Raw genomic sequence first — 12759 nt, forward strand, 5'->3', positions numbered from 1 at the left:
AACCTACCTGTTACCAACTGTTCGTCTAAAATTGTGAACCACATGTTTGTGACTATTACAGCGCTATCTATCACAAAGCGAAAAAAGTGGCCCAACTAAAACATTCATATTTCTTTACGTACTCTACGAATATGTAATAAAAATGGGGGTTCCTATTTTTAAAAAAAAACGAAGTTGAGATGCGTTTGACCTGTGGCAGAACCATGTAACGGGCCAACAATAGCGCTGTCTGGTTTCCCCCTTCAAGCTAGATAAGTTTCTTTCTTTGCAGTTTTTTCGTTTGACGCTTATTTGTGAGATATTTGGCCCGGTCGCGATCAGTGAACCACCCTGTATACGTTTCAACTATTACTTGATGGTCACCTTAGTTCTACATAATTACGCCATATTTTTTGTCACTAAATTGCAGTGTCCGTGTTATAACTGCGCCCCGCTCCTTCCCTATCTGGTTTTTCCTCCTCTTCGTCCACCTTTCCCCCACCCTTCCCCTTTTTCCTAGGTCTCGATCCCCTCCACTCAGACTGTTCCCATCTTTATAAAGTTTATTCTGTTTTATGTGTCTTGTGAGGATATTGGGTAACATGCGGTTAAGATAGGAAATGTACGCAGTGGCTGTATGTACACAGCCATATTAATAAAATTTCTAAAATGCTATATACAATGAATGTCGTAAATAGGAATTTTCTGTGGAAGTGTATAAACAATAATTATATAAAAATCAATATAGTTTTCAAATGGGAAGGAACTACTCTCAAAGAAGTTGGTAATTTTGAACGAAATGAACACAAATGTACGATCTGGTTAACAGATATCTGCGTGAGAAACATGTAGTGCATTATCTGTGCGTCTCTGTTAGTCAATGGAACTGTGTATTTCAAAGAATGTGGGTCCACGCTGTATTTATCTCGTTGTGGAAAAGTAACAGGTGCACAGATGACTATGGTTACGCCATTTAACAGCTAACAAGCATCAGTCGATTGTTATGTGTGCAGACATCGTTAGTTACCCATGGTGCTTTTTAACTGTAGAACTTTCATTTGTGACAAACCTATCTTTACTACACTCCTGGAAATTGAAATAAGAACACCGTGAATTCATTGTCCCAGGAAGGGGAAACTTTATTGACACATTCCTGGGGTCAGATACATCACATGATCACACTGACAGAACCACAGGCACATAGACACAGGCAACAGAGCATGCACAATGTCGGCACTAGTACAGTGTATATCCACCTTTCGCAGCAATGCAGGCTGCTATTCTCCCATGGAGACGATCGTAGAGATGCTGGATGTAGTCCTGTGGAACGGCTTGCCATGCCATTTCCACCTGGCGCCTCAGTTGGACCAGCGTTCGTGCTGGACGTGCAGACCGCGTGAGACGACGCTTCATCCAGTCCCAAACATGCTCAATGGGGGACAGATCCGGAGATCTTGCTGGCCAGGGTAGTTGACTTACACCTTCTAGAGCACGTTGGGTGACACGGGATACATGCGGACGTGCATTGTCCTGTTGGAACAGCAAGTTCCCTTGCCGGTCTAGGAATGGTAGAACGATGGGTTCGATGACGGTTTGGATGGACCGCGCACTATTCAGTGTCCCCTCGACGATCACCAGTGGTGTACGGTCAGTGTAGGAGATCGCTCCCCACACCATGATGCCGGGTGTAGGCCCTGTGTGCCTCGGTCGTATGCAGTCCTGATTGTGGCGCTCACCTGCACGGCGCCAAACACGCATACGACCATCATTGGCACCAAGGCAGAAGCGACTCTCATCGCTGAAGACGACACGTCTCCATTCGTCCCTCCATTCACGCCTGTCGCGGCACCACTGGAGGCGGGCTGCACGATGTTGGGGCGTGAGCGGAAGACGGCCTAACGGTGTGCGGGACCGTAGCCCAGATTCATGGAGACGGTTGCGAATGGTCCTCGCCGATACCCCAGGAACAACAGTGTCCCTAATTTGCTGGGAATTGGCGGTGCGGTCCCCTACGGCACTGCGTAGGACCCTACGGTCTTGGCGTGCATCCGTGCGTCGCTGCGGTCCGGTCCCAGGTCGACGGGCACGTGCACCTTCCGCCGACCACTGGCGACAACATCGATGTACTGTGGAGACCTCACGCCCCACGTGTTGAGCAATTCGGCGGTACGTCCACCCGGCCTCCCGCATGCCCACTATACGCCCTCGCTCAAAGTCCGTCAACTGCACATACGGTTCACGTCCACGCTGTCGCGGCATGCTACCAGTGTTAAAGACTGCGATGGAGCTCCGTATGCCACGGCAAACTGGCTGACACTGACGGCGGCGGTGCACAAATGCTGCGCAGCTAGCGCCATTCGACGGCCAACACCGCGGTTCCTGGTGTGTCCGCTGTGCCGTGCGTGTGATCATTGCTTGTACAGCCCTCTCGCAGTGTCCGGAGCAAGTATGGTGGGTCTGACACACCGGTGTCAATGTGTTCTTTTTTCCATTTCCAGGAGTGTATTTACAAACCTATGTGTGTATGCTACGTAATATCCACTACTGCGTCAATATGACATGTGTAATAGACACAGTGCAGCAGGACGTATAAGAATAAGATCTTCTTGATGGAATCATTGAAAGGTAAATTATTTGGACTATTTAATTTTTTGAGAACATTGGCCAAATTTAGTGTACTAACAATATTTATTTTACTAAACAAGACATAAATTATACTGAACAAGTTATAGATTGAACTAACAGATGATGAAACACCCCACTGGGTGGCACATGGGTGGCAAAGACAGTTTAACTAGGTGATCATTGAGTCAACAAGTACTTGAGCCATGCTCGGAACGCGTTGATGCCGTTTATTTTTAGGCATTTTGTCATAATATAGTGTGGTTTTATTTCTCTATGAGTGACTACCATAACAAGTTGCTGACTTGCCTCCGTGAGTGGCAGCAGCAGCGCTTATCGATACTAGTGCTGCTGTACCGTCTTTGGTGTGACCGCTATATTTCCGTGTGGTAGTGTGTGTCGCAGTCGGTTGGTTGGGACAGAGCAGCGATGAAGTCTCCGGGACCACTAACAGCGTGCAAGGGCAGTCGCATTGTGAGCCGCTAGCTGCGAGAGCTACGAAGTTCGTTGCCCACCAAACATGGACACTGAAGTTGAGTGATCCTTTAATCTGTTATGTAACCTCAACTACTGTGACATCTCTTCATTCCTTGCCGGTTGTTGTCCGCCCCAATAGCTGAGTGACCATCGTGACGGACTGCCGTCCTACGGGCCCGGTTTCGATTCCAAGCTGGATTGGGGAATTCCTCTGCTCATGTTTCAAATGGCTCTGAGCACTATGGGACGTAACTTCTGAGGTCATCAGTCCTCTAGAACTTAGAACTACTGAAACATAACTAACCTGAGGACATCACACACACATCCATGCTCGAGGCAGGATTCGAACCTGCGACAGTAGCGGGCGCGCCGTTCCGGACTGTAGCGCCTAGAGCCGCTCGGTCATCCGCTCAGGGATTGGGTTTTATGTTGTCTTCATCATCATTTCATCCACATTCGGCCCGAAGGTCACCCAATGTGGCGTCGAATGTAATAAGACCCGCACCAACGTGGCCGGACCTGCCCCACAAGGGGCCTCCCGGCTAATGACGCCAAATGCTAATTTCCATCTCCATTGCCGGATGTTGCTTCCTGGGCCATTCCGGCTAGCAGCTACGTATGGTGTGTTGGAGTCGGCGAAATTTTGCAGCCGTCTTCCAGTATGGCCTTTAACCATTAAATTGGTTGTTACTTATCAGTGAAGTGCAACAGCAGTACTTTCTGCCTTGTGGCCATTAACGCCCCAGTTACCTGTCCTGGTCGTTAGCATAGTTTTCCGGCAGTATGTTTACTTCGCCGTGTTGATGCTGTTCGGCACGGCGTGTAGTTCGACAGTCTTTCAGTTGTTTATTCATTTTTTTTCAAAAAATGGTTCAAATGGCTCTGAGCACTATGGGACTCAACTGCTGAGGTCATTAGTCCCCTAGAACTTAGAACTACTTAAACCTAACTAACCTAAGGACATCACAAACATCCATGCCCGAGGCAGGATTCGAACCTGCGACCGTAGCGGTCTTGCGGTTCCAGACTGCAGCGCTTTTAACCGCACGGCCACTTCGGCCGGCATTTTTTTTTGTTTTTTTGTTTTTGTTTTTATAGTTGTTATTGTGCCTTGGCTGTTTTTAGACGACAATTTTGAAGACATAGCGTTGCTGGTATCTGCGTTCTCAGCTGATACTTTCCGTTGTTGCGCCATTGGTCGGGCAGAAGGGAATCGATTAGGTTGTTGGTCGGTCCTTCAGCCATCCCTGGGTCGGATTGCCATCCGATTATTTAACCATACTCTCGGCTGCCTGTCTCACCTCACCTTACGTCGGAGTTACCTCATCAGGCCGACCCTTGCAACACTTCTGAGCACCATTGTTCTGTTGGTTTTGGATTGTGATTTTCATTTTTGAAGTGCTGTGTGACGTGTTAAGCCACCTATTAATTTACTTTCTTTTGATTTAAAAATCAGGCTTTCAGCTTATGTAAATTAAAATTTGAAGTTTGATTTGTTTAGAAACTGAATTTTGAAAGTTTGTTCTCTCTGGAATTCTTGTTATCCAGGCCTTAAGCCGTGAGTTGTTCAGTGCCCAGTATGTGGCCTTCAGCCGAGCTTTTACGTGAAATATTTTTAAGATAAGTCCTTCAGCCAACTTAAATTAAAATTTGAGGACTGATTTGTTTAAAACTAAATTCTGAAAGTTTGCTCTATCTGAAATTCATGTTATCCAGGCCTTAAAACCTAAGTTGTTCAATGTCCAGTTTGTGGACTTCAGCCGAACCTTTACGTGAGATATTTTTAAGATAAGGTCTTCAGCTGTCTTCAACTAAAATTTGAAGATTCATTTGTTTAAAATGACTTTTTTTAATTTCCTCTATCTGAAATTCTTGTTATCCAGGCCCTAAGCCCTGAGTTGTATGTGTGTGGCCTTCAGCCGAGTATTTAAGTGAAATAAGATTTTTAGGTAATGTATTCTTGAAAGCAATTTTTTTGTAACTTGTATTCAGGTCTTATCAGTTGTTGTTTTTGGGTGGAAGTATCTCAAGTTTTCTTAATTAGGCCTTCAGCCATATAGTTTTATTTTGATCCTTTTAAGGCAATGTGTATTTGAGTGGTTCATAGGAAAATAAGAGTTTGCGTGTTTTGTGCACCAGCCGCGGTGGCCGAGCGATTGTAGACGCTTCAGTCCGGAACCGTGCGACTGCTACGGTCGCAGGTTCGAATCCTGACTCAGGCGTGGCTGTGTGTGATGTCCTTAGGTTAGTTAGGTTTCAGCAGTCCTAAGTTCTAGGGCACTGATGACCTCATATGTTAAGTCCCATAGTGCTCAGAGCCATTTGGCCCATTTTGGGTTTTGTGCAACTGACAGTACCTGATTACGGCCCCCTCCACAACCATAACCTGAACCGCTCTATCCTGCAAAACCAGATTTCAGCACTCTGGCGCTACAAATGTGGATAACGCAAGTTGAATTGATATGACGTTGAGCAGACTTTGATTGATCAAATCTACTGACATTTCTCCAAATAGGTGCAGCTGAGAGCAAGTGGTGGTTGAGATCTGTACGCCCTGATATCCTGACAATGCCAAAGTGGCAGCACGTTACCCTGTGTTCTTCGTGTGCCAACATGACGCAGCTGGCTAGATATGTGCGGCGGAGGACGTGAGAATTGGAGGTGGCACGTGTGAATCGATCGTGGCCACGAAAGAAATGAAAAAAATCTGACAGTATAGCGATCCGGCAGATGGATCGCAATTTACTCTCTACCAGAGCCCTGAAATCACAGTAGATTTCAGTGTGTGTCACAAAACCTTCGCCGGTCGTACGAAGGACCAATCTGGCTCACTTATATGGCAGAGCGCACAAGGACCCCCCAAACGTCAAGACTGGTAAACCAAAAACGAGTAAGTGTGCCCTCAGCAAACGAATGGTCAGAGACATTTGAAGTCACAGTGTTGATACAGTAAGAACTTCACCACAGGCTTCCCAGTCTCAAAAACTCGCAAGGGAAATCAGCTTCAGGCAGGTCCCAAGTACAAACCACACATGCATGAACTTCGACCAGTAGTCCTTACCAGACCCAAGTCCCTAACCCAATAGCTTCCCATCTATCCAGAAATATATTCCGTTTTCCCGACAGGTGCATGAACGACACCGCCTTCAGTCCATCTTCAACCAATCACCAAATCTCGGAAAAAAAGAAACCACCTATTATTGGCTTTTTAAAAGTTTTGCAGAGGAGGAAAAGATTATTTTCTCTGAAGTTGTGCCCCTTCCCACAGCAACAAGCGAACAGATACAATCTCAAAGATCTTATATAAATCGCCTGTGCCTTGGAGCTTGTTAGTCCCAGCTATAAGGTGTAATAGAGATTCCATCTCTAAACGTTTCTCAGGTGCCCGAGTTTTTTTATACAACAGAGGCAGCCAAGGAAAGTGGCTCACTGCTCTTCTTGCAATACCGGCGAACACGAAAACACGTGAACTTTTTGAGACGCCTGCTAAACCCGCTGGCCACAAGAGGTGTAGATTGTAGAAAGGGCCAAATAAGGTTGGGGTCAGTTTAGCCTTAAAATTGCAGTTTATTGTAAATAAATAACACATTTACAACCAAAGCGGCGGGTAGCTGAACTTGTACAACTACAAGTTTCAAACTCCAAATCTTTCGTGGCTGGAGACCTCCAAACAAAAAATCTTAAAAATCAACAAGGGAAATTACAAGTGACTGAAAACAAGCATTACAAATAACATTATATATATGTTAGGCTGAAAACCTCAAGGCAAGGGTGGACAGATAGACATATACAAGATGCGATACAAACGGCTGAAGGCCCACAATAAAATTTACAACATGTTAGAATAAATTACCATAACCTTTCAAAGACATAATGCTTCAATGTTCAAGCTTGAAAGATAATTTTAAGAATAAGGTTCCACGACTGAAGGTCCACAATTTATTTTCCAAAATTAAAAAAAAATGTAACCATAACCCTTAAGTTTTAAGTAGCTGAAACCGGACTAAATAAAAAGACAACGCAATAGCAATAAGCTTTCAGCAAATATACACTTGCCGGTATTCAAATCTACTTACATAAAACACAGTAAAACCCAGAATTTTTCTTTTATCATTGGCTATCATAGATTATAAACAGACAATTAAACACCGGTGAGAAAGACAGTAAAGACAATAGCACTCAGAAGCCTCCTGGGGGTCGGTCTGCCCTCGTTCACTTAGGTGAGGCAAGTGGTGAGCCCAGCTGCACTTGATCCAACGGATCTCAACCAAGGGACAGCCATGGACCGACCGACAAACGACTTGCTTCCCATTCTGCTGAGCATTCAGACACAAAATGTTTAGGGCGTGATTATCCACAATCAAATATTTATATGTATTAAGCTGTCATAACTACACACCAGGTTGGTTAGCGACAACAGAGGAGTAAAGGACACTGCCTGAAATTACGTCAGTGGTCAGAGCAGGTAATCAGAACACCGACGGCCACAAGGCAGAAAATTCCGTTGGTGCACCTGAATTGTAGTCAACTAATATAGTTAATTAAACCACATGGCAGCTAAATTTCAGCAATACAAACACACGGTGTCACTCACAGGAAAACCTCCCCAACAGCGAACCACACGACATGAATGGACGGGGATTGGGTACTTGAAACCACTACTCATGTTTGACGTCCTGGGTCGGTGAACCACGAAGCTCTTAGCGATCGGACAACTATACACGCGCTCTGACACTGCCCAGGGACCGCCAGCGACCCAGCCGAATGCACCGCGAGTAGGTAACTTCCGTTGTCCGCAGCAACCGACCGACTCCCCTCAGAATGCTGACTACGTAGTAACTAATCACACACGAAGACAAATTAGGAGTCGATGTACGCACACACACACACATACATACACACACACACACACACACGCACACACACACACTGACACACACGCCGACTCATGAACGATCAGCGAGCCAAAAAGCGGCATCCGGTATTAGGACCAACTGACGATCCACCAAGACCACAGCCCAGCTCAGGTGATGTATGGTTCAAAGGGCTCTGGGCACTATGGGACTTAACTTCAGAGGTCATCTGTCAACTAGAACTTAGAACTACTTAAACCTAACTAACCTAAAGACATCACACACATCCATACCCAGGATTCGAACCTGCGACTGTAGCGGTCGCGCAGTTCCAGACTGTAGCGCCTAGAACCGCTCGGTCACCCCGGTCGGCCAAGTGATGCATGGTGCCAATGGCTGGGCCAGCCATGTCGGCGCAGACCTCACATCTCCAACCCAACTGCACTAGTGCCGTATTACAACTCCCTGAGTGGCAGGTCCGGATTGCACATGTTCCAACTGGCTGGCAACCCAAACTTGTGAACCGAACTCCCTTACGACGGACAACGACTGGGAAGAAATAGCAGTCAAGCAAAGGTACTGTGGGAGGGGATATATTGATATGTGCTGCTAGTGCCCCTCATGGTCAGGCAAAGCAACAACTCAGTGACACCAGTAATTTAAATTAACGTTGTGAGGTGGAAGTACATTTAAAAAAGGGTGTAAAATACATGATGGCGGGAAGATGAGCCACGCAAGGCTCACTTTTATTGCATGTGGCTCTACACACAATGCCTTGTTCACATCTCCAATGTGTAGACACGTCCCTTTAGACTGTCGCCCCACCCCAGGCTTCTGCTGACGCCGCGGCAGGTGCCATTGGATTGTTCTGCTGGAGCCCTGTCCTGACAAGGGGCTGCCCTGTCTTCCCTGTACGGCTGTGGACCAATCCGGCGAAATTTACTAAGAGATGGGCTCGCTGCCAATTGCTTTCAACTATCAAGAAGCAGTTTATACGAGCTAAGAATCATACAAAATACCTCATGCTTTTGGCGCCCTTCCTGGCTCCATCAACTTCTGCTCAGGCTGTTAATTTTCTGGAGTCTCACTCAATGTGCGCCTTCAATAATTGTTTTGTATGTAGAAAAAAGATGAGAGAATAACTTGTTTTCTCTCACCATCCCCTCGTTTTATGGCAAATACAAATTATGATTGTACATGGACTCTATGTAATGCATTACGTCACTGATTAGGAGACGAGAAACCGGTCATCATGCTTAAGTGGTATCGAATAGGAAGGGGCTACTTATTAAAAGGGTCAGTATATGTTGTATCAATCCTTGTACTGACAAGGATATCGATATTTCCATATGCAGTCAGTTTTGTCGACATACACAGAAATTAAAAGCTGACCGAAGTAACAGAAATGACTGACAAATGTATATAATTTGATAGATACTTCATTTCCAGTCAACCTTAACCAATTAAAGACCCACTATGTGCTATAAAATCACTTATTTATAATAAAAGTAATAAATTTAACCAAAAATCAACACCGATAGTCATTAACAGAGCCCCTTGTTTAATGTGTTCCCCTGTTACTCTGTTTCTGTTAGCTGGTGCAGCAAAGTTTCCTAAGCAAGCCACTCTTTTCGACGACACAGAAGAGGCTTGATATATTGTTTTTGTGCAATTTCTGACAAAACTGGTGGAAAATGACGCCTAAACATTTCAGACAAGACAGTCCACATTACATTAAATCAAACTGCAGTAACGTATTTGAATTTTGTACCGAATCCAGGCGATCAGGGGGGTGAGAGAAGCGCAAAATCTGCCTCATAGTTGGGAGCAGGGAGTAGTAATTTCCGTTATTCTCATTCAGTTCTTTTACCAAATCTGTGCATTTTGCACCTTGTACCTATCATTTTCAATGGCAGAAATGACACACGGAAATAACAGACTTTCGTGAACATGCAGTGCAGATACTGTTATGTTCAAATCTGGTGCTCATTTGTAGTACTGAGTATGAAAGTAAATTAAGCCTATTGTAAGTCACTGACTGTCATATTCAAAAGTTTGGTAGTAGTTGGAATGGGCAAAAGATCTGCAGATAAGAATTATAGTGCCTATGAATCAAGAAAACACAAGCAATAAAAATATGTGTTTTGATATTCACTATTACACATTGATTAATTGATACACCAATAATTTAATCTCTGCAGTACATGTCGATGTTATTCGGTAGTAATGTCGCTAATGCGATACATCAACGATGTTGGCCCATCCCCAGTACTGAATGAGAAGCCACTTCAGCTGCTACTATCTGACTCTGTATTTGAATCGTTCCTCATCATTTCGGTAAAAACGTGTAACTAACTATCTAACTCAGTGCGTCTGACTACCATACAGAGGACCCAAGCTAAATTTCTGGCACAGCAAAGGATTTTGCCTTGGTGGGAGGACTCGAACGGGATCAGTCAGTGGCGTGATGTCATTGAGGAGCTACGTGAAAGAAGTAACATCTTCAAAATCTGTAAAACCGACAGCGGCTGGGAGAGCGGTGTGCTGGCACCGTGGCCTTTCGTATCGCATCCGAGAGATTCCATTCACAGCGGATGATACGGCGGCCGATCGGTATCGTGCGTTCTTCCTGAGCGCGGAGTTTAACTCACCTACCACTAGATCTCTGATAGCGAACTTCGCTACACAACAACAAGTAAAAAATGTAAGTAGAAGACAGAAGAACTGAAAAGGACCGTCCGCGAAAACGTATTAACCGGTTTCGTTTAATGTTACAGCTGATTCGTTTCTTCTTTTAATGTTCTGCATAACTAGGCGTGAAGCAACATGTGCAAATCACTACGGTTTAGTCAAGCGTAATTTCATAATTTTTTTGTTTTTTGTTTTGTTTTAGAGTGTGTCACGATTTTTGAGTATTCGCCTTCACTACGTTCCACGAGTTATACTACAACCTTCATCCAGGAAATTGAAATGAGGGGTAGATGATCCGATTTTCTCAGTTCCTTGCGAATCCACTCCAGTTAATTGTTGTTTATGTATTAACTGCCAGTCCTAATTACGAAACAACAAAGTAACATAATATCGGCCGTAGCCTTGACGGGATCAAAAGAAAATCTTTGCCTGTGGTAAATTTACGAGCTGTCAGCTGCTGCTCCTGCCTTAGACCGCTAATTAAAGTAATACCTCCAAAGAATTCAGATCTTTAACACACAGGACGAGTGGAAGTTTCCTTTGAAACTTCCATGAAAAGACTGTCGCTGCGATTGCATCGAAGAAATAAAATTTGTGTCATTCATTAATGCCTTTGCAAGCGAGGACATAGTACTAATGTGAAAGTTCTTAACTTTACTTCATTGTTGACGTTACTAATTTGGCTAAGTAGCCATTAAAATTTATAGGTCACAGACTCAAAACGGAGTAAAAAAAAGGAAAGACAGCAAATACATATAACTCTGAAAGAAATTGGATGGAGAGAGTTTATAGGAAGCTTTCGCTTTTATCAGTAACTCACATTTTTTAAATATTAGTCCAACTTTTTACTTACGTTTCCTTTTCATTCGCCGGCATGGACTTTTGGGTAATCCGGTAAATAAAGCCTTCGACAGCAAAGACAAGAAACCTAGATTATATCCAGAATGAATGGAGATGCGATTTTTGCTAAGCTATAGCAGAAAAATGAGGCGAATATTATGACGTGCGTAAGTACATTTTAAAGTTGATGGCTGCTGAATTATAACACGACGGTATTGAAAGAGAACTATTCACACGTTTTTAGTGTCGGAAAGAACTTTTAAACAGGAGTTCAACGTCATAACGTGTGTCAGTCTTGTTGAATTGTTAAGTTCTCCGCAAACCACTGATATACAGTAGTAGAAGTTAGAAGTAAGAAAACACGTAACAAGCCCATTTCGTATGCTTACTTGTGTTCTCAGGCCAGTTACATTTTGCTTTGCTATTAGTGCCACCATTTTTCTCGTGAAGCTTTTCAGTCATTCATATTGTATGTGAATCTAAAAAAAAAGTTTTCGTAATTGTTGCCAGCGCATCAGAACACCTGTGCCGTTGTACCTTGTCAGTTCTTGCATCAGATCAAACCCAACAGTAGATCGCACAAAGGAATACCACCTGTAAATCTATGTTCTATGTGCATCTTTGCGGGAAGGCTGTTGAAAATTCGTTGGCGCAGTAAAACGCTGCCTTCGTAACGTATTCGGGTGAAGCAGTTTGGACGATGAGACACCTCAAACTGTTCACTCACACTGCCAGCTCATTCCCTGGTAGGAGTAAGACAGTACTTTATCGAGATGAATCCAACCCTGAACGTCAACTGACGCGTTAAAGAATTTAATCCCCAACAGAAACTAACAAGTGACTTCGCTTCCATAAAGTTCACATCGTCATTGAAACCAGAAGATCCTAATCGGTGACATTGTCGTTCTGGAAGAAAAAAGTCTTTTTCCTACGTATTTAGAAAATGGCGAAGTACAGGACTCACGAGACAGCCTAAACAGAGTTTATCACACTGCCACCCACACCATTACTGAGCGAGGTGGCGCAGTGGCTAGCACACTGGACTCGCATTCGGGAGGACGACGGTTCAATCCCGTACGGCATCCTGATTCAGCTTTTCCGTGATTTCCCTAAATCGCTCAAGGCAAATGCCGCGATGGTTCCTTTGAAAGGGCACGGCCGACTTCCTTCCCCGTCCTTCCCTAATCCGATGAGACCGATGACCTCGCTGTCTGGTCTCCTTCCCCAAACAACCCAACCCCACACCATTCCGGAGAAAAGAGAGGGTACCGGGCGCATCCAAATAATTATGACGTTG

This window comes from Schistocerca americana, chromosome 5, assembly GCF_021461395.2.
Source record: "Schistocerca americana isolate TAMUIC-IGC-003095 chromosome 5, iqSchAmer2.1, whole genome shotgun sequence".
Classification (NCBI taxonomy): Eukaryota; Metazoa; Arthropoda; class Insecta; order Orthoptera; family Acrididae; genus Schistocerca; species Schistocerca americana.